Source organism: Amblyomma mixtum, chromosome 4 (assembly GCF_055824585.1).
Source record: "Amblyomma mixtum isolate Tamu chromosome 4, ASM5582458v1, whole genome shotgun sequence".
Lineage (NCBI taxonomy): Eukaryota > Metazoa > Arthropoda > Arachnida > Ixodida > Ixodidae > Amblyomma > Amblyomma mixtum.
In genome coordinates, this window is record NC_143015.1 from 80,240,189 (window position 1) to 80,260,824 (window position 20,636).

Consider the following 20,636-nt stretch of genomic DNA (forward strand, 5'->3'; position numbering starts at 1 on the left):
TACATTAGATCTCATTACAAATATACTAAAAATATACAGTAAATACATTAAAAATATATCCACTTCGGATTAAAAAATGTCTACTGGTCGGCTTAACAGAATAAGATGGGTAAATGCTTCAAGTGCAGAACAAATTGTACAAGCGCAGTTATCATCAATCACAATGTGCATGAGATTATAAGGTCAGGTGATGGCATGGGAACGGCAAAGATACCTACACTGCAAATCATGACGCAAGTGCCTCAGCAAACAACAAATGCTCCGACAAGCTTCATACATTGCTTGCGTTATATACCGGGTGTTTTTTTTTATAAGGTCAAAAATTTTTTAAAAAAGGTAAATTGCTTTAGATTTATTTTAGCACTGGGGCTATACTGGAGGCTACGGCGGGCGCAAGGCAAGAGGAAAACTGTTTTAATTGGTACACTGATTAACTAAATATGTTAATTAACTTTTGTAATTTTTGTTCCAGGGGATATGTTGTATTCGCAGAATGGGAGATCACCTCTAAACAGTCCAACCGAGAAAAAACAATTTCCATTAAAACTTTTCACGCACGTTACGAGGCGCGAAAAAGTCACCCTGGTAGGCATCTTCACACCGTAACACAGCGGCGGGAGCGTCTCTGACGTATTCACATCGCCCTGCGCTTTGCGTCACGCGTCCCGGACGGGCGGCCTGCGCTACCGCTGCTTATCTCGCTTCGCTCCGCTGCCTCACGGAATGCCGCGCTGGAACAAAGACGCATTGACACAAAGTTCAGGGCGGAGCGAGCTACGTCACAGGTGCTCACAGACGCTGTGTTACAGTGTGAAGCTGCCTACATGGTGACTTTTTCTCGCTTCGTTACGCGCGCAAGAAATTTTTTCACGAAAATTTTTTTTTTGGGTGGACTGTTTGGAAGACGATCTCCAATAGACCCTTTAGAAAATTCATCGCCATCTGGTGTGTGGTGCGCAAACCGCGGTGCCTCCGCCATTACTTGGGCATACGCCTGCCGGTATGCGCTCGGGCCAGAATGAAAAGTACGGCGCCCGGCGAAGCCATAACAAGCGCAATTTTCTTGTTTTTGTGTCCTAGCCATGTTCCTTGACATTGGCTCTCTGCACCAAGTTATAGTCGCGATGCCGGCATGCTGCTGTGTGCCATTCTGCAGCCAGCGCGGCGAAGAGACGCGCACGGAAACAAGCTGTGTTTCCAGAGCACGGAGCGCACGGAGTAGCTGCATGCTTCTTTCTTCTCGTCCATTGAAAGAGCAGCGAAAAGTTCCTTCTACCGTGTAGCCGCTACCTTCGGCGCACTCGAGGACATGCATTCCGATGCTGGCGACTGTTTCGGCGCGTCACAAAATCAAAACGGAGCTCAAACGCGCTTGTTTTGGATTTTCAAGCATCCACGTCCATTCATAGAGAGTTCCGTGTGCGCGAAAAAGAGCACGACGATGCGGCGCGGCGAGGAGCGCCGTCGTTCTCTCCGTTGCGAACATGCAGCAAACGACGGCGACATAGGCGGAGTGCAGCAGCAGCAGCTGTGTGTTTTCGTTCGGTCAGTGCCTGTGCACTCTGGCTAAAGGCCGTTGTACGATCGTTTTTGGGCGGATCCGCCAGCGAGCGAACCGCTCGCTTTCGGCCTTCGCTCGGGCGTGGGGCGGAATGGGTGTTGTACGATCATTTTGGAGCTGGCGGACGAGGCGGATGGTTTAAAGCGTTCCGATTGGCGCGCCCGGGATTGCCGTCTGTCCAATAGCATGCTCCTGTTGGCAACCTAGACGGTGCGAAAACGTGGTCTTTTTTTGCTCCTCGGCGACCGGCACCTAGGCTGAAATGGCTATGCCGAAGTTCAGCCGGCAACAGGACGAAGAACTTTGCACACGCAAAGGTGACGCCACGCGGCGAACCACGGAGATGCGAACCGGTTTCAAAGTGAATCGTCTCCTGGGTTGATGCCTTGATTCCCCGCTGTGCCCGCGCATTGAGCCGCTGCGAAAGAGCTTCCGTACTACTGGGGCACGTGATGGAGGGCGAACGGGCGCATGTACAGTATGGTAGCACTCGAAATTAAGGCAGGCTGTGACCTGTACATTTCCGCGTGAGCGAATTCGGAAGCACATATTTGCGGAATCTGTAACGCGTACCAATCCCACGGATGCCGGGATGGATGCGCGCAATGTCAAGACCGCATACTAGGGGTATTTAAAATTAAGGATGTCAAATTTTCAGAAAGGAATGCTGCGACGGTCATACAATGACAAAGTATAACAAATTAACTGACAAAAGAGATTATGAAGTCTGCATTTATTGGGAGAAGCCCAAAAAACAACTAAGACGGGTGGAAAATGACATTATGGAGGAACATGTACCAGTGAACAGCCTCAAGAGGGAACAGTTATTGATGGATGAACTGAGGGGGCTAATTAGAAGCACTGTCCCCATAATGGGACAGAGGTGTGAAAAGTCCCAGGGAAAGTACCTGAAGGCATTCCTGAGGTTATAATTGAAAAGCAGGATTAATGATAGCCATCATGGGTGAACTGCTAACACCTACTGGGAATTCTTGTATGCAGTGCTGTACAGTTGGATACTAATTACCGCACATGCATTTGAGCATTGATCTTGCATAGTGATGGAAATGGGGCAATAGCTGCTGGGTGGTAACTGTAAAAGGCCAGCATTCTGAAGTCAGAAACAGTACGTGCAGCATGCACTCCATACATGCATATACACAGTGGTTCCTGCACTCTGTCGTTTGTTTCCACAAAATTGTTGCATAGGGTTCTCTGTGCTGCTGAATGATAGCAGTGATGTCGGGTGAATATGACTGTTATTATTTTCAACTGGTAACCGTCTGTGCAATCAAACACATGCTTTTAGTGAGTTTCCATTGTTTGCAGAAGCAAACCGACATCCTGAGTGGAGTACTTTAACACAGATGTTGGCTGCCTACCTACAACATAACTGCAAGTAAAAAAATAATGGTGTATTTCATGACAATGGTTTGCTGGATTTGAGGATGGTGACCTTGTGGAGCACACATCAAACATCTGAGCAAGATGAAATTGCTGTGACTGAAATTTTATGATTCTGGTTCACATACCGCGTACCTCATGTATAGTAGGATAAAACTTAAAAGAAACAGCAGTTGTTAGCACTCGGTCATGGCCCGAGACATCCTGTATTACTCCACTAACCAATAACAGTAAACAAAATAAGTTGTTCGATGTTTGACTTTATTAATCTATCCAGGTATCAGAATTCTAGACCTTATCATTTTTTCTTGTAATAAGCTTCTTATGGTAGTATACAATAAAAGATTTAACAGCGGACTACTTTTTTTGGCGCGGAAGAATTCTGTGCGGCAGTCCAGATGGCAGAGCTTCACTGTAGACTTATATTGAATCTGACTATAGTGTTCGGTGATAACATGTTCTGACAGCCAAAAACCAAAACTGAACATTGGTTGTTGGCTGAGATGCCAATTCAATGCAAACAAAAATATTTGTTGTAGGAATAGATACGCATAGTTAACATGAAACAAAAAGAGACAACCCGCAACAAACACCTCACTGATACTGCCAACTGTCCAAAGCGATATCACGAACAGTGTATGCTGGACTGTCCTACACAAGAGGTGACGTAGAGCAGATGCCTCTGTGTGCTCTTAGATAAAAGGGAATAGTACCGAGGCTTAGTCCATGCTACTGCTTCTGACGTCAAGGTGACCTTGGCAAGATTGGCTGTTGCATCTGTAGAGAGGGCATCTGCTGCTGCTGATGTGGACTGCTTGTTCACAGCCTTTAACAATGCTCTGTCATAGCACGTTAAAGAACCCCAGGTGGTCGAAATTTCCGGAGCCCTCCACTACGGCGTCTCTCATAGCCTTAGTCGCTTTGGGACGTTAAGCCCCATAAACCAAACCAAACCAGATCATTTTTGCCCAGCTTGGTTCTTCAGCTGTGGGAAATCCAGCATTACCTGTATATCATTCTTCTTGTGTCCCTGTTCACTCCCGCCGCACTTCAACTCTATCCACATCATAGTATGTGTGGTCAAATTACATCAAACACGCCACTGTCTCTCATTAAAGAAAAGGTGTATGTGTATGTGTGTATTATGCATGCCTGAAAAATCAGCATATTTTAGCATGTTGCCATCAGATATGAATGCATCTATGCATGAGGAAATTACAATGTTCCCAACCTTTACTAATATGGAAGATCAGTGTTAACTGCAGGTGTTTACAATATCACAGAAAAATGACGACGCAATAATACTGATTTCTTTTCTGATTTTTTTTCGTCATGTTTTTCACACCATTACGAAAATCGAAATACAAATACCACTCAGTGGCTTCAAAGCGGATATGGTGCGCATCACTGTACTAAAGTGCACGCTTTTGTTCTGCAGTGACAGTGGGCAGGCCGCTTCCTTTTACCAGTGCTTCCTGAGGTGACATTGCAGTGAACATTGTGCAAACCAGTATGCAGCATAGTGAACAAGTGTGGAAAGTTCTGTTGAGAGGCAATCAATGTTGACATACACAGAAACAAGGTGGCGTATTGTGCGTACAACCACAAAGCATACTTAACTGTCCCATGAATTTAAAACAAAGTGGTTGCTCCGTATTTCAGAAAAGCATACATGTGCCATCCTCATTAATCCATACATAATTAGATAAGGGAGTAAGTACACTGGCCTAGAGGTTAAGGAAATGCAAGAACCGATTTGTAAAGTTTACATAGCAAATATTGGCGGAGACTAGGATAGAATGCTTTGTATAGTCAAGGGAACGGGAACTGCTTCATATTTTGCAGTTACCTCAAACAAACAATCATATCAAGCAGAATGCGAAAAAGTTAATTTTCAGAAATAAGAGCTATGATGTCTCAGGACAGAATGAATTGAAAAATAAGCCATTGAAGTATGTGTGGGCCATAGATGCTTAAGTTCTCCAGTAAAGCTCTACAGCAATCTTGAAGGTACGTCCTTTCTGATCAGTAAAAAATAATATGAGAAATTTTAAGGGCAACTCTGATTCCCAAAGCAGCAAGCAAAAGAGAGAATCTGTATTTGTTAATCGATATCCGCACCACTTGTTATATATAGAATAATGTCGTACTAGTTACTAATTACCAATTTCTTAGCAAAATATCCTTATTCCACTGCCAGTCTGGGTTGCAAGGAAACGAATTAACTGAGCCATCAGTAGTCATAAGGAAGTTGGAAAAAAACCAAGTTGAAGTCAGGCCGAAGGATGACGAAGAAAAACAGAAAGGCAGTGATGACTTTTGTCTTTTATTGCTATCTCTTTGCTGCAATCTGATGATGAGAGCTTTTAAGCTCAACCAATTACCCAGTTAATAATATCCTTAGTACATTCGACTATATACAAGTTACATGCATAAGCATACAGATGTAGAATTCTAACCGAGCCACATCATGAAGTCAGTGTGTTGCTCAGCTGAGCAGAACAGACAAGCACAAAGAGAAGCCTGGTCAACAACAGGTGGGTGCACTAATGCATGTTTAGCTTTGCAGTCGGCGAATGGAGGTAGCTAGAGCTAGCTTGTGCAAAGTTAGCCCAAATGCTACTATTGTGTAAATCTGCCCCGATATAGCTTGAAATAAATTATGAACAAAGTTCTCAATGAACACGTTATGCATAAGAGAGCATTGTACTGGTTTGCCGAGGTGACCGAGTGACTGAGCACTATATCAGATCTATTTGTTTTCATATTTATCACACCTCAGTGGTCCTAAATGACGTTACTTTAGTAGCGAGCTTTAAAATGGTGTGCCAGGTAGGAGCTCATTGAGTTCGTAATTTATAGCATGATTTCTGTAGTAACCACTTCGAAGGACAGTAAGATACACAGCCTTCTGGGATGCAAGACCGTTACAGCCTTCTTTGGCACGAACAAAAACGAATCTTGAAATTCAGTGGCATATTATCTAAATGAGGCACAAGAGTGTTAGTGCACCTAGTGCACGAGAGACTACAAGTTGGGACTGATTAGTTGGGGACGTGTTGGTAAGGAGCAAAAAAAACCTGCATCAGATGAAGACATCCAAATATGCACTTTTGGCGCTGTCACACTGGACCTTCAAAAATGGCCTGAGAAAATAAAACAAGTGGCTCAGGACTGAACTAATTCAAGGATTCTAGTTAAGTTAGATTTGTGCCATGTGCCATTAGAATACCCAAGTTGATGACACACACGGGAATTGAATGCAAGTAACTTGGAAGATGGTGATACTAACAACACGTCATGGTGTAAATATCCTAGGTTGTGGGTGGGTGTATGAGGATTATTAGGTATTTGAACCAGTATACAGTGAATATACCTTTATCGGAAGGCCTTATAAGTTGGCAAAATGTAATGCTGACAATAAAAAACAATATTACTGCATTCTTAGTAACATTAGCAAACAGGACAATCCAGGGCATGCTAATTGTTGTTTTGAACAACTGAAATGCTAGTATTGATTGCAATATGTCACACACCATATGGCTGTCAGTGAAGGCATATGACAAAACACTGAAGGGACGGTAATAATGCAAGTAATGAAAAGCTGAGGCCCAAAGGAGTGCCTTGGCGGAAGTCCGAGATTGCAGGAAAAGGCAAGATACATAAGAATTGGCAATGGAAATCTGTCGAAGGCTGGCTGGCTTGGATCCAGTTTAGAGCTATTGGATGCAAGTTAAAGCACGAGAAAACCAGCCTCACAAATAGGGGAAATGCATGCTTTTTCAAAGCAAGGAACAAAAACATCATAGGGGGATGTTGCCGTCACGGTGCATGTCGTGAAGAACAAGAAAAAGTTGGCTATTGCAGAAATGTCTTCTAAAAGCTTGCCGATTTGAATCAAACAACTTAATGGGCCAAAACAATCTAGCAGGGTCAAGAGTATGAAATGTGTTTGGTGATTTGCAGCACATGCCAATAACACAAATAGGGCCATAGGTGCTGGGTGATGAAGGATTAAAAACAGAGGGGCCAGGCTATAATAAGGCAGGAAGCTATCTGTACAGCATGCACTAGATATGCCTATACAACCTAATTCCTCTCCCGTTGTTGCTTTCTGTAAATTTCACAGAACTTGATCATAGCGTACTGTGGGGTGCACCTGTGGCAAGTTGGCATGTCGAAACTGTGCTAAGGGATGACAACAGAGCAAGAATTGCTACCCTGTGCAGTGATGTTGTTACCATCGTCTTTGTTCCTAGCGTAGCTTTACCAGCTCCACAGGGCTTATTTTGCAGCCTGCAAGTAGTCATGTCTGTAGCAAGCAGTCACAGGCAAATGAAGGTGGTAGCAGACAGACATATGCAAGTGCATCGACGAGATCTTCTCAAAGCTTCGAGAATGGCTTGTTAAACAAAGTGCTGCGGCTGACCCAGGAAGCACCGCTGAATAACCACTTAACACCAATAAGGCCAATTTCGCAAGCAGCTCTGCAACAATAGCATTGCGAACACATCCAGTTTCGTACCACTGATCCCCAGATCGAAAACGACCATGAGCAAAATCAACAACAGACACTGTCATTGCCTATGAGGTGCTTCAAGACCACTGTATTTTTCTGATTGCAGTGGAAACCAACATCCCACTTAAACTGAATACTGCCAAGCATTTGTCAATATTGACTTAACACTGCTAAGTAAAAAGAGAAAAAAAGCAATGGCAAAGGTTTTCTCAATATATTTTTCTTCTTTTTCATCGACTCGTTATGCTCAACTTGCTCTGTGGTCAGTTTTGATTGCATAAGCTGCTGCCACACTTTTTTTTTCTGCGCTACATCAATTGAAATGCTCATGAAAAACAGACTTATGAGTTGGCACATATTAGAGATTTGTACACTGTCAATCAGTCGTGATTCAAAAGCGGCAATGATTCTTGTTTCCATGTTGTTACAACCTAAACCGAAATGGCTAGCGGAAGTGTTCAGTCACCCATTCATCACGCCGATATGTTTATTGCAGGCAAATGTGCGCAGAGCCGGCAGGAAATAAAAAGAAATGACGCTCCCGAAGATACATTTGCACTGCACCGATGTTTTAAAACAGGTTACACAGTTTCTCCGGCGAGTCGTAACCCGAGCACCCATCATCACAAAACGTACTGAATGGAGCACCAAAGCGCAGAAGGATGGCGACATCGCTGTTGTCGCCGCAAAACAGTCCTACGGCCGTGCAGCCAAGCTCGCGTCGCGTCACGTCGCACACACGGCAATTCTCAAGCACAGTGCCAACACGAATCGCGAACAAAATGGTAACGAATGCGTAGCCAGCAACAACGTCGTGTGCACGCTTCGGTCGCGATCACTGCAACCATCGCAACGAATGCGACTAGCTGCACAACGCCACGTTCATTTCAGCATTCGGAAAGCACGGCGTGCGTAGTGAGCTCTCGAAGGTGCACATTTCACTGCCTTGACGTAAAAGCACTCGCTTCGATCGCAATCACTTTCACTACGCGGACACTAGTCACTGTGCTAGGCACCTCATGCACGCACAGAAGTTCACCGTGAGCAGCTTTTGCTCGCCGCTGTGCGTGATGATCCTCGCAGGAATTAGGAACGCTTGCAGCAACCACAAACAGCTCCATATAAACACTTCGTGACACCGCCAACGCGTAGGTCTTGCGTCTGTTTGAAGAGGCGCTCTGTCAACTACATCAGCGTCGATTTCAACTCGGGAAACTGTCGCTGCTCGCCGCTGCTGCACGCGGAGAAGTTCGCAGTCGCTCTGAACACTCGTAATATCAACATGTGGTCAATATTGTATGCCTCGCGGCATAGGTGCCATCTCTACAGCCACGACCTATGCCTCGCTCCCCAGTTCAGTCGACGGACGGCCATCTTGCCCCGGCAGGAGCGGATGCCTACGTCACGTAAAAAGCAGCCAATCGCTGCAATTCGGTCGCCGGGCGGTTCGCTCGTCCGCCCCAAAGTTGAAGTTCACCAACTTTCCTTTCGCCTGCCGAACGGGGCGAATGCCTATTGTCTGGTCGTTCGGTCCGCCAGTCCACCTGCCTGGCGGATCCGCTCAAAAGCGATCGTACAACGGCCTTAAAGCAGGAGACGCATGTCCGGCAACACGTCCGGCGCGCCGCTCCGGTCGCCGCTTCCGAACTGCCACACACAGCAAGCAGGGACAGACGCAGCGGCAAGCACTGCTGCGCCGCTCTACAAAAGCTCCGCCCACAACCGGTGTCGCACTTCGCCGCAGCGCAGCAGTGCCTGAGCGCTGCTTGGCTTCGTGTACAAATATTTCAAGAAAAGACGGCATCGCCTTGTTATCAGAAAGACTGCCAGCTATACTCGAGCGGCGACAAAGCATGCCTGCTTATGTTGCGAGCTTTCGGCAACGGCACCGCTCGCGGGCGCTCCGCGCGAAGAGCTCTGCGACTGTGTCTGCCGTGGTCGTCGCTAGGCCTATAGCCTGCTTCGCATCGAAGCGGCAGGGGCCGGCGCTTCGGAAGTCGCCTGCGCTATAATTGAAGGCCTATTCTTCACTCCGCTTTGCTGTCAACAGATCATCTCACAATAAAATAATAGTATGGTCAATTTCTACGGCGCCTTCCGCAGCGGAGCTAGCGGGCGCCAGTCGAGCCGGACCCGAGCGTCGGGCCAGCGGCAGCTTCGAGGCGGTTGTCGCAACAAATTCGCTCGTACCAGAGTTGTCACTTTTACCAGCAACTCGGTATTGACCAATGACCAAGAAAAATGATATATTTTCTCATTTCCCTATCCCAGGGTTTATTATTTACGTCGAGAACACTCATTAGCTCGTTTTTATGACGCCGGCAGACGGGATCCAGGCTGGCAGGCCGGCAGGCTCGGCTTACTTCACGTTCGCACAAGAAAATACAAAACAGCCATGCTACCAGAAAGGATGCTTGCGAGATTCTAGCAACGACAGCATGCCTGTGCTAGAGTGGAGCTTTCGGCAACGACACCGCCTGCGGCCACGCCGGGCGACGAACTGCGCGCTGGTCCCCGACTGCCCTAGTCGTCGCTAGGCCTAGATGGTGAACAGCTACAACGCGACTGATTTCGCACCGACGGCTAGCGCACCGGCACTGCTGATCGAGCGCCCGTATCCGGATCCACACGCATTTCGCCCTGCAGTGCGCCTGCTCGTAGTCGAGTCCGGTCCAAGTGTTGTTAGCCCTCCTTTATCGACAGTAGATTCGACCTGCAAGGTGATATGGCAACGCGAACTGTCGACGGACCGCAGTAATACCGGCTTGTAGCTTCGCTGAGATGTGCGGCCGGACAATAGGAGTCCAAAAGCCTTTCCGAAAATCCGCCCGGGATGACAGTCAGGTCCCTCGACCACTGCAAATTTTCCGCAATCGCTTTCACAAACGCAACCAGACATGCCACAAGGTGGAAACTAGTGCAAAGGCTGTGCAGAGCGCTATAGCTGCGCGTCTTCCAGCCAAAGGTGCCCAAAATATGGCGCACAGCGCCGACGAAAGTTGCTGATGATGATGCCTGCCGAGTTGCCAGACTGAATTTTCTAAAGGGTCTTTCTGCTAATACAACACATCCCCTAAAATAAAAATTATAAAAGTTAATTACCGTATTCAGTTAATCAGCGAATAATTAAAGTAGTTTGCCTCTTACCTGGTGTCTGCCGTAGCCCTCAGTATAGCCCCAGGGTTAAAATAAATCTGAAGGAATTTACCTTTCTTTAGAAATTTTGGACCTTCTAAAAACAAACACCCGGTATACCCACTGAGTGCGAGGCACTTTCTTACCTGGTGAGGCGTTTTTTTTTGCGCAAAGACTGTGGGCCCAAAAATTATCCCAGAAGTGTCCTACTGGTCACGTTCGTATCGGGAGGCGATCGAGAACAGAATTGCTAGTCGAAACTTGCGTCAGAAATAGGTCAGCAGTAGAACTGCCAGGCCGACGGGACCCCGATGCCGAAGCGACGCCGACGATCGGCGGTCGCGTCGGCCAACCTGGTCGTTCCCCGACTCCAGTCACACTGCACCGACGACGACGACGACGCCCCCAACGACCAAGCGTCGTCCTAGTGTGACAACGCCGCCGACCAAAGATTCCGACGAGACCCGTCGGCCGACGTGTCTTGGGCAGATCGGTGGCCGAGCGAAAACATTCGCCGACCAAAAGCGAGTACCGAGCTCAGAGCGCGAAGTGCAATCATTATTTAGACAAATAATGCACGCGCAGCAACATTCATCAAGCCATATGGCCACTTGGCCGATGCGCCGCACCGATCGTCGCTTGCGAACTGCCGCCCCGCTGCAAGCAGGGACACACGGAGCGGTGAGCATTGCTGCGCCGCACTACCCAAGGTCCGCCCGCAACCGGCGTCACACTTCGCCGCCGTGCTGCAGTGCCTGAGCGCTGCTTGGGATGGTGTACAAATATCGCAAGAAAAGACCAGATCGCCTTGTTATCAGAGAGACTGCTCGAGCAGCGACAAAGCATGCCTGCTTATGTTTCGAGCTTTCGGCAAAGGCATCGCTCGCGGGCGCTCCGGGCGACGAGCTCTTCTGCTACCTGGTTGCTGTGGTCGTCGCTAGGCCTATAGCCTCTTTCGCATCGAAGCCGCAGCGGCCGGCGCTTCGGAAGTCGCCTGCGCTAGAGTGTACTAGAATAACCTATTCTAGTATCACCTATCATCCACAAACCAACGGACTCACAGAGCGTCTGAACAAGACTATCGCAGACATGCTCTCCATGTACATCGACGCCGAACACAAGACGTGGGACTCTATTCTGCCCTACGTGATCTTCGCCTATAATACTGCCGTCCAGGAGACAACCAGGTTCACTCCTTCCAGCTGGTATACGGCAGGAAGCCCACGACAACACTCGACGCAATGCTCCCGCACGTTTCCGACGAAGACATTCTCGACGTCGCCGGCTACCTTCATCGCGCCGAGGAAGCCCGAAGACTTGCGCGGCTTCGCTTTCAAGACCAGCAGCACACCGACGCCCGACGCTACAATCTGCACCGACGAGACACGCATTACAAACCAGGTGATCTGGTTTGAATATGGACGCCAGTTCGCCGCCGTGAATTGAGCGAAAAGTTGCTGCGACGCTACTTTGGCCAGTACAGGGTTCTCCTTCGCATCCACCGGGTGACCTCGACTATGAAGTCATCCCCGACGGCACGACAGCATCTCAGCGACGCCGCACACGCCCGGAAGTCGTACATGTCGAACGCCTGAAGCCATATTATGAACGCTAAAGGACTCGAAGTTTGCATTCTCCTTGTTTATTTTCATTTTAAAGCATCGAGACGATGCTTCTTTGGGAGGGGGGTAATGCCGCAGCCGATCACGCCTCGAGTATAATTGCAACACACTCTCGTGCTGTGCTTTGCACGTCGTGTTATCGGCCAACAAGTTCCATCTGTTGGCAAAAGCGGTCGCACGGCCTACTCGGTTTAACTGCGGAAGAACCCATAGAATATTTTTCTTTAATGAGCCAATTGAGTGGTGATTGTGGATGTATGGGGTACTTCTGACGTATTTTTCAACTTTCCCGATGAAATATCCGCCTTTTCACAGCGCAGAACATATGCAAGAGCACGCACTGGCATCATGCTTCACACGCAGATGACCTGCATACCTGCGCGTGTCTGCACGAGCGCGTGCCGCTCCCCGCCCCCTCCAGAAAAAAAAAAGAAGCTGGCACTTGGGAATTCCAGAACTCCCACAGCTTTCATGTAGCAAACTCGACAGCTGAACTGAGAAAAAAAGTTCTTCGCCGATCGCCTATCAAACACACCAGAGACTGAATGCCATTGAGATGCTGTGGTTCTGAATTTGCTGCGTATAAGGGCACACACGTAGCCTGAGTGCACACGATGTGAGGCGAAAGAATCAGCGCTCGCTCCTCATTGCGTCTAGAGCGATCGCACACAGAGGACGGGAAACCGATCGGATCGAGCTTCAGCTAATGGCAAGCTTTAAATTCAAAATAAAGAAGCAAAACTTGCATGAACAGATATTCCAAAATCATCTTGGTACGCGGGGCTCGTGTATGTCGTCTGCGGTAAGATAAAGCTCTCAGTGCATGCCCACGGTGCCATTGATTTTGCTTGCATTTTGTGTTTCAGGTGAACGAATAAAGTCTCCATGCTTTCTAACTTCTGTCAAGAGCGGCAAAACTATTCGCGTAAAAGCTCAAATCACCGCTGAGGTAAAATATAAACAAAAAAATCCGCACCTGCTTCTCTCTGTACTAGGGAGTATAATGAGAAGAAATAACCGAACGGAACTTAGCCTCAGGGGACACGGCACCTAGCTAGCCGACAGCATGCCTAAGTCGCCAATACTGTTGTTACGGGTTTGTTACTTGAGTGATGTTGAAACTTTTCAAAGTGACAGCCGCTGTTTGCTATTTCTGCCATGCCCTCATAGCTTTTTTTACCCTTCTGGTTGACACTTGGTCAATGCTATTGTCTCTGCTGGTCTTAGGAGATGTTGAGGAAAACGCCGGTCCTAAGATCACTGAAATGTTGCACTTATGTCTAGGTAACTAGTCTTCATCAAATGCTAAAATCGATGCAATAAGGGAGCGTTCACACTTGCCCAAAAACCCGGGAAGTGAACCGGATTCGACCGCCTTTGACGCCGGCCGGGGCATAAAAGCAGCGCGGCGAGGCCGATCGGCCCAGCAGGGATTTCTGGAGCCGGAAAAATTCCACTGCGACAAACGGGGTGGAGCCCTTCGAAGGAGGTCCCCTCCCTTCAGACTGAATACGTCGTTGTTGCTGCTTCTTTCAGTGCGTTCACTGGCCATAAATGGGGCACCAGTCTTTCGTTTCGTCTCATCTCAATTTAAGAAAACGTATAAGTGATGAATTTGCTTTATATTTTAATTAATGGGACGATTCTGCTGCTTCTAGGCTTAAGAAAAGCGTCGATTTATTCACAGTAATGGTTCCCGTCCTGATAACCAGATGCTACCACTGGGGTCCCAAACTAGGGACCTCCACCTAGTGCTTGTAATGATCAGTCGCTTACGGGCTGATCCAAACATACCTCCTGTCCCTTCCTAATAAATGTTTTCGCCACCACCTCACTTAACTGGACTCATCGTTGCATGTGTGTTTGAATACGCTGAACTAAATAAAAGTAGAAATGTGCTGACTTAAGCGTATTTAAGCGTACATGCGGTTGGGGTACACAGACAGCGTCGATTGTATGCTCTTTTCTAACTATATATGTGCACGCCACGATGATGCAGATCACGTTTTCACATAGCTTTAAGCTCATAGTTAAGGATTTCATAAGGGTTACGCCAAGGACGCAATCAATGTTGGACTTGGTTTTCGAATCCAGATAGTTTGCGTGGATGGTTTGCGGGATTGTATGATGAATATGTTCTTCGTGAATGTACTGTGTAACACACAAGTCCGTAAAAAAAAACCCGTGTTTTAGTACGTGTGAAAGATTATAGCCGGGCAAACGACACAGCTACTTAGATGCTTTAGAAAGAAAGATTGGTGATTTTGAAATTTCATCGCCCCGTGAAAGTGTCAAGGATTTGTGGCACTGATTTGGAGGCGCACTAAAATATTGCGCAAAAAAACATGTTCCTACTCGCTCAAAGAAATCAAAGCAGCGCAATCTCTGGGTTACTAGAGACATTATTCACCTGAAGCGCAAATAAAAAGAATACGAAAAACAACATAAGGCAGCTGAACTGTCAAATGTCAAGAAGAGGCTCAAGACTGTGTTAGTTGAGTCGAAAAAACTTTCAACAAAGCGCTGACTAGCTTACTGAAATGCTCTCCTTCAAAAATAGTTCTTGCAATATTTTTCAGATAGAACACAATTGAACAGATGAAGGATGGGGAAGAAGTCGCGAGTGAAAAAAGTGATATTGCGAACCTGTTTAATCCTTTTTTTGCAATCGGTGTTAGGCAGAGATAACATGGACAATGCGAGTGATTATTTATTTTCCACCTTAGCGTATCCAATGCAAGATCTTCGCATCAATAGGGAGGGTGTTCTTCAGCAGCTGCTAACTTCACAACGGAACAAATCTTGCGGCCCCGAAAAATAGTGACGGCATTCTTTAAACGGTATACTGAATGGAGGTCATATTTCTTGCAAGTATTATTTGAAAAGCTTTTGCTGGAGCATTCTGTACCTCATGGCAACATAAGTAAAGTAAGTCAGGAATGACGGTGCGTCCATCATTATAGATTCAGCATTTTTCTGCAACATTAACCTGCGGACAATCACTGTGCGTTCTCTTGATTTCAACCTCAGGCGAAGAGCCCAGAAAAATGGCCCTCAGCTCTCGATGAAATCTTCACACAAGTCGTTGGAATCGGGGCACCCTGAAAGACAAGAAACGCAGTTTATTATTAAAGCGCAAAAAACAAGTGCGGTTCATTTCATCACCAGAAAGCACATATTAGCATATTCACTGCGCTCATTGAGCACAGTTTGTGCAGAGGGTCTCGGTTTTAGTCTAGCTTTGTTTAAATTTATTCGCAAATTCATACCATGGTTCTGACATCCTCTTCCTGTCCGTATTCCTTGTGTCTTGCTTCGTTCCAATTCGGTTTTTGTTGCGTTCGTTACTCCGGATTATTCATACGCGCCTATCACTCATAAATATGTAAAGCAGTTTCGTGATAGTTTTCTGCGCCTTTCTACTGCCCCACTTGGGCTAAATGCAGAATTTCAGCCGGACAGAGAGAAGCACATAGCCACTAAGAAGACGCGCGTGCAGTGGCATGCTGTTTCGGTCTCTATTAAATACAGGGTCTCAGTCTGGGGCTCATTGTTTATTAAAATGTGGCAAATTTTTTGCGAAGTGACAATATAGAGTGTTTACTAATATCTTGTGAAAAAGCAAAAAAAAAATTAATATAAGCGCATCTGCTGTGCGATAATTGCCCTAGCATTGTGAGGTCTTCTGGGGTTTTCTGAGCAAGTATGACGTAGTTGTTATAAAGCACAAAATCATGACCGTAGCTGACTGAAGTTCCACATCGATAAAGCTTTAATTTCCACCGTAATATTTTCTTGCAGACAACAACAAACAATAGTAGCTACGAGGACACTAAAGAAAGCATCTCAAAGCATAAAGCAAGGCCGTTATAAAGTTCTGATAACAACGAATGTGTGCGCTCAAGCGTGCACACACGGAAAAGATTACGAATAGTATAAACGGCACTTGTCTTTCTTCGGTTGTCTCCGCGATATTCGCAGATTTAAGAAATCACTGAGAGCTGAGGTGCTCGTTAAACAGCTCTTCATAAGAATTCTTAGTCTGAATCCCAGTAAAATTTTTTAGTCGTTATTCCTATCATCAGGAGCAATAGCTGCAGTCCAGGGTATGTGAACTCCAAAGCAAAGACCTCTGCCAATAATCTTTCTCATTTCCCTCTGACGGCCCGAGCCCCGATATCCCAGCAAGTGTCCTTAAATGATTCTCCGCCTAATTTTTTCGCATCTGCGCCAGTGTATCTCTTCTGTTCTGTCTACACTGTTACTGCAAAAGGCCACCGCTTGCCGGTTCCGCACGTTTTATTCGCTACATGTGTGCGTGTATCTCGATCTTGCTTTTCTTCGCGTCTGCGAGCTTGTACTCATGTAACACGCTTTAAACTGTTGTACCGGGACCTGAACCTATTGGTAGAAAGCAGAATGAGATTACAATGCCACTTCCTTGCCGTGGCCCGCATGCATTTTTGTGCCGAGCATGTTTGAGCGGGAATTCAATAGTTCTCACCGCAATCAAATTTCAAGTGTGGTTTACATTTTGCTACAAAAATAACGTCATCAGGTGGTATGCAAAAAACAAATGCACGATGTGCACCACACCGTGTACGAAAATAAAAACAATCCACTGAGATGTCCTCCTGCTCAATTTGTTAGGTACAAAAAGCTGTCCGTTCAGACCAAATTATTAAAAAAAAACCATCGCGTATAGTATGTTCGATGCAAGTAAGATCCGTCAAGCGACGAGATGGGCAGATGGGAGGGAGAGGCAGACAAAGCGAGCGCAGCGCCACAGAGCGACTCTGGTTAGTATTGTCGGTTGCTGACTTCTTGGCCAAATGGGAGCGAAAATAACGACGGTTACAAAGGACGAGACTGTTATTAAAAAACCGAAGAAAGCGCTTATTTGCGAGTAAATGCAGGTGTGGAAGTGCCTAGCGCTTAAAAATTTTCATGATTTAATATCCACAAAACTGCGGTTCGGGGAGGTACTGAGCTAAATACTATAGACACATTTATTTCGTATATTATATGGGTTAAAATATTTCCAATTACTTTAACGAGCTCATCCAATAAGCCAGTCTAGGTCACTGGAGGCTGTCTCATGCAAGGCCCCCCCTTCACGCTTCTTTCACAAATGACTCAAGTCTAGAGGAGTATTTGCCAGAATTTGCGTAAATTTACGTCCTACAGTGGTGAAAGAAACCCTTGGTCTATTCTTGGGTCAAAAATTAGCGAATCGCGCGCCTAGAATTGATGACATTAGCACAACAACGAGAGGGCTGCAAAACAGCACTTATAGGCTTTATATTCGGAAAATTTGCACGGCATCACTACAGTACTGCATGCGCCACCAGTAACAGGCCACTGCACAAAATACTGGAGACCCCTTTATATGGGACCCTGACAGCGTATTTTAAGCAAAAGAGCAGCTGCAATCCAGGACACAAGAACTCCTTCAAGTTAAAAATGAAGTATTACGAAGAAGACAAGGTAAAGAGCCTGAAGGAAGGATACCATCATGCGATTTCGAATATGTGTCACTTACCAAGGAACCGGATTGTTCGGATAAATTCCCTCCTTAATACGTCCAGCACCTTATCAACTCCTGTTTTGCCCTAAAGAAGCACAGAAATTACAATAATGAATCTTATAACACTGAAGCTTCTTGTGGCAGGTATATTTATGTTAAGTAAAGATGTTTCTGAAACACGATCGATTTTTGCCGTTGGTTTTCGCTCTAGGAATGGTAGTATGATTTTCCTTCAAATGCACAGTTTCTGCGGAGAAACTATGCATTTTCTCCACATATTCTTCACCGGCGCCGCCATGTTCTTTGACGGACAGCATTTCCGTCTTTTCTTGCCGGCACTCTGAGAAAGCAGCTGTCATCCTACAGCGGAAACGCAAGGTGGACTCATGCCACGGTTCCTGCTAATCCGTTATATGAGAGCCCCAAACCACTTCAGGATCGTGAGATTGCTAGCCGTTTTATCTCCACCTATTTGATGTTTGAAAGGAGTACGTACTTGCGCGAAAGACGGGACGAAAACGAGGAAACACAAACGACACGTGCACGATGTTTTCGTCCCGTCTTTCGCGCAAGTACGTACTCGTTTCAAGCTAAGAACCAACTCGCCCAGATTAGCGTTTTACCTGAACTATTTGATGTGCTAGGTATAGCAACAAGACCGGCAGTTAGCCGAAACGAGCGCAACTGCAATTTAAATATATAGGTGTTCGCCTGCTTTGAAAACAAGTGGGTCGCACATGCGAAACATGAAAACTCCCAAAACAAGTCCAAATTTTCTACTGTCCTCCAGACGGACACAAATACACAAAGCACGTAACACTAAGGCGCCACGCCACAATGCCCTGACTGTAGCCGAGTCATTGGCTGTCCTCAAGGAACGCCATCTTGACGTCACGTTAGACCTCATTATCGCGAGAGCAAGAAACGAAAGTTTTTACTCTGGGGTAGCTGGATGAGTTCGGATGCGTACCGGTTGTCGGAAAAGAGAAGTTATTGAAATTGTAATGTTGACGTCTGGAGTTTCGCACACTTTGATACACCTAGTTGTCACGCAAGAGGCTTATATAGAAGCACCATCCAAGGTGAAGTTCGTGCTCACAGACGCGAGTATAAGGACCATCTGAATAAATGATGACGGAAATGCGTACATTGTAGGCTAGTCCCCATAGCACAGGCCTGCCCACGAATACTGCGCGGGCTCCAAGGCAGAGGGCCTTCGCAACGTCGGTCCCCGAGCGCACACCGCCGTCCAAGTAGACCTCCATCCGGTCTCCAACTGCAGCCACCACCTCTGGAAGGGCTTCGAGCTGGATAGGAGAGTTAGTTTGTTCGCAAAAATTCTCTGTATTACCAGTTCCACATTGTTATGTTGACCACAGTAAGACCGCATACATCACGTGTACCCTATACGACCAATGCACACAGAAAAATCTAAATTCCTAACGACGTTTAATCGCGCCACCCACAGCAAACGTTATCCATGCGAAAACTGTACCCAAGAATACGGAAGTTTACAGAAACGTATGAAAGACTATATCGATACCCTTATGTTTTTTTTTCATATCCTATAGACATTACCTTCCCTTTGTTTCGCATGCCCCACTTGTATAAGACGTTTCAGTAGGGCTATACGTCTATCAGAGAGTTGAAGACACTCACAAACCCGGAAACAAATTGTTCCTAGATTAAGCTAAGCGCCACAATTAAAACTTAGCTCGAACAATTTATGCGTTGCACATGACAGGTGTATCTTTTTGAACAGCGGTGTGGGATGAATTTCTTTAACAGGGTAAACGCCGGAGGCAGCAAAAGCCGCGGTGAACAGCTGGCCATCGAATGTAGCAAAGGGGAGTTTAGGGTATTTGAGATGGGAAAGACTTGCGGACGGCTAGTTTTATAGGAGCTGAAATAAATGCGTTACATCACTCGCGTTCACTTATTCATTGGAAGAGAACGGATAGTTTGAGAGCTTGATGATTTGTCGCTAGCGATTATTTACTCTGCAAGAAAATTTCATGCAATGGATTTTAAAATGTTGTTTTTTTTGCATTTGCCTGTTATCTGAGCAGCAGTTCATCCTTCGGTAAATATTATCCAGTTTAAGAAACAACCATTTGAACTCAAATGTTGGAGTCCTACTGAAGTGTTCAATATGAGCAGCAAATATGGAATTAATGCAAAACGCAGTAAAATTGTGTATGGTAATATGCACAAATTGCGCATATACTTGTGTTTATGACGTAGTTTAATTAACCTTAACACGTAGCTTCCTAATTATTTTCACATGATGACTATGGAGTAATAGAGAGTATTCATATACATCAATTCGTGCATTCCTAGTGTTAACAGTCCTTATAGCGCCCTTACGATTCATACAGTTTTCATGTACGCCATATAAAACACAGTTATAACAATTACCTTAAACAATATTTCACAATGATATGTACTACGATGCAAGGTGCAATAAGGCAGAAGTTTTGCAGAATGCACAGAAGTGAAGTTAATGAATAAAGGCAAAGAAAACAATTATTACTTACTCCAAGAACTGAACCATGTTATTCTGCAACTTCCAGTTTGCACACGTGACCGACGAATGAGCCCCCTCCCCCCCACCCCCCCCCTACCACCCCCCCCCCCCAGCACAAGATATGAGTTTTTGATGCGAAATAGAAACAATGATTCTGGCTCATATTCATTCAATGAGGAATTTAAACACCGCTTTGACATAACACTTGCCCATTATCGCTGTATACAGCCACGGCAACAGGTGCCTACAAAACGTGCTTTATATATTGTTACAACCAAATGTTGATGAAGTACCTAATGGGCGACAGGAGCCAGCTGGGGCCACTTGGGGAGATTAAGCTC

The 20,636-nt window shown here is 46.1% G+C and overlaps 1 pseudogene; it reads right to left on the minus strand.

The window, feature by feature from the left end:
* LOC149347161 (uncharacterized) overlaps window positions 1-20,636 on the minus strand; it is a 103,344-nt pseudogene that overhangs the window by 30,974 nt on the left and 51,734 nt on the right.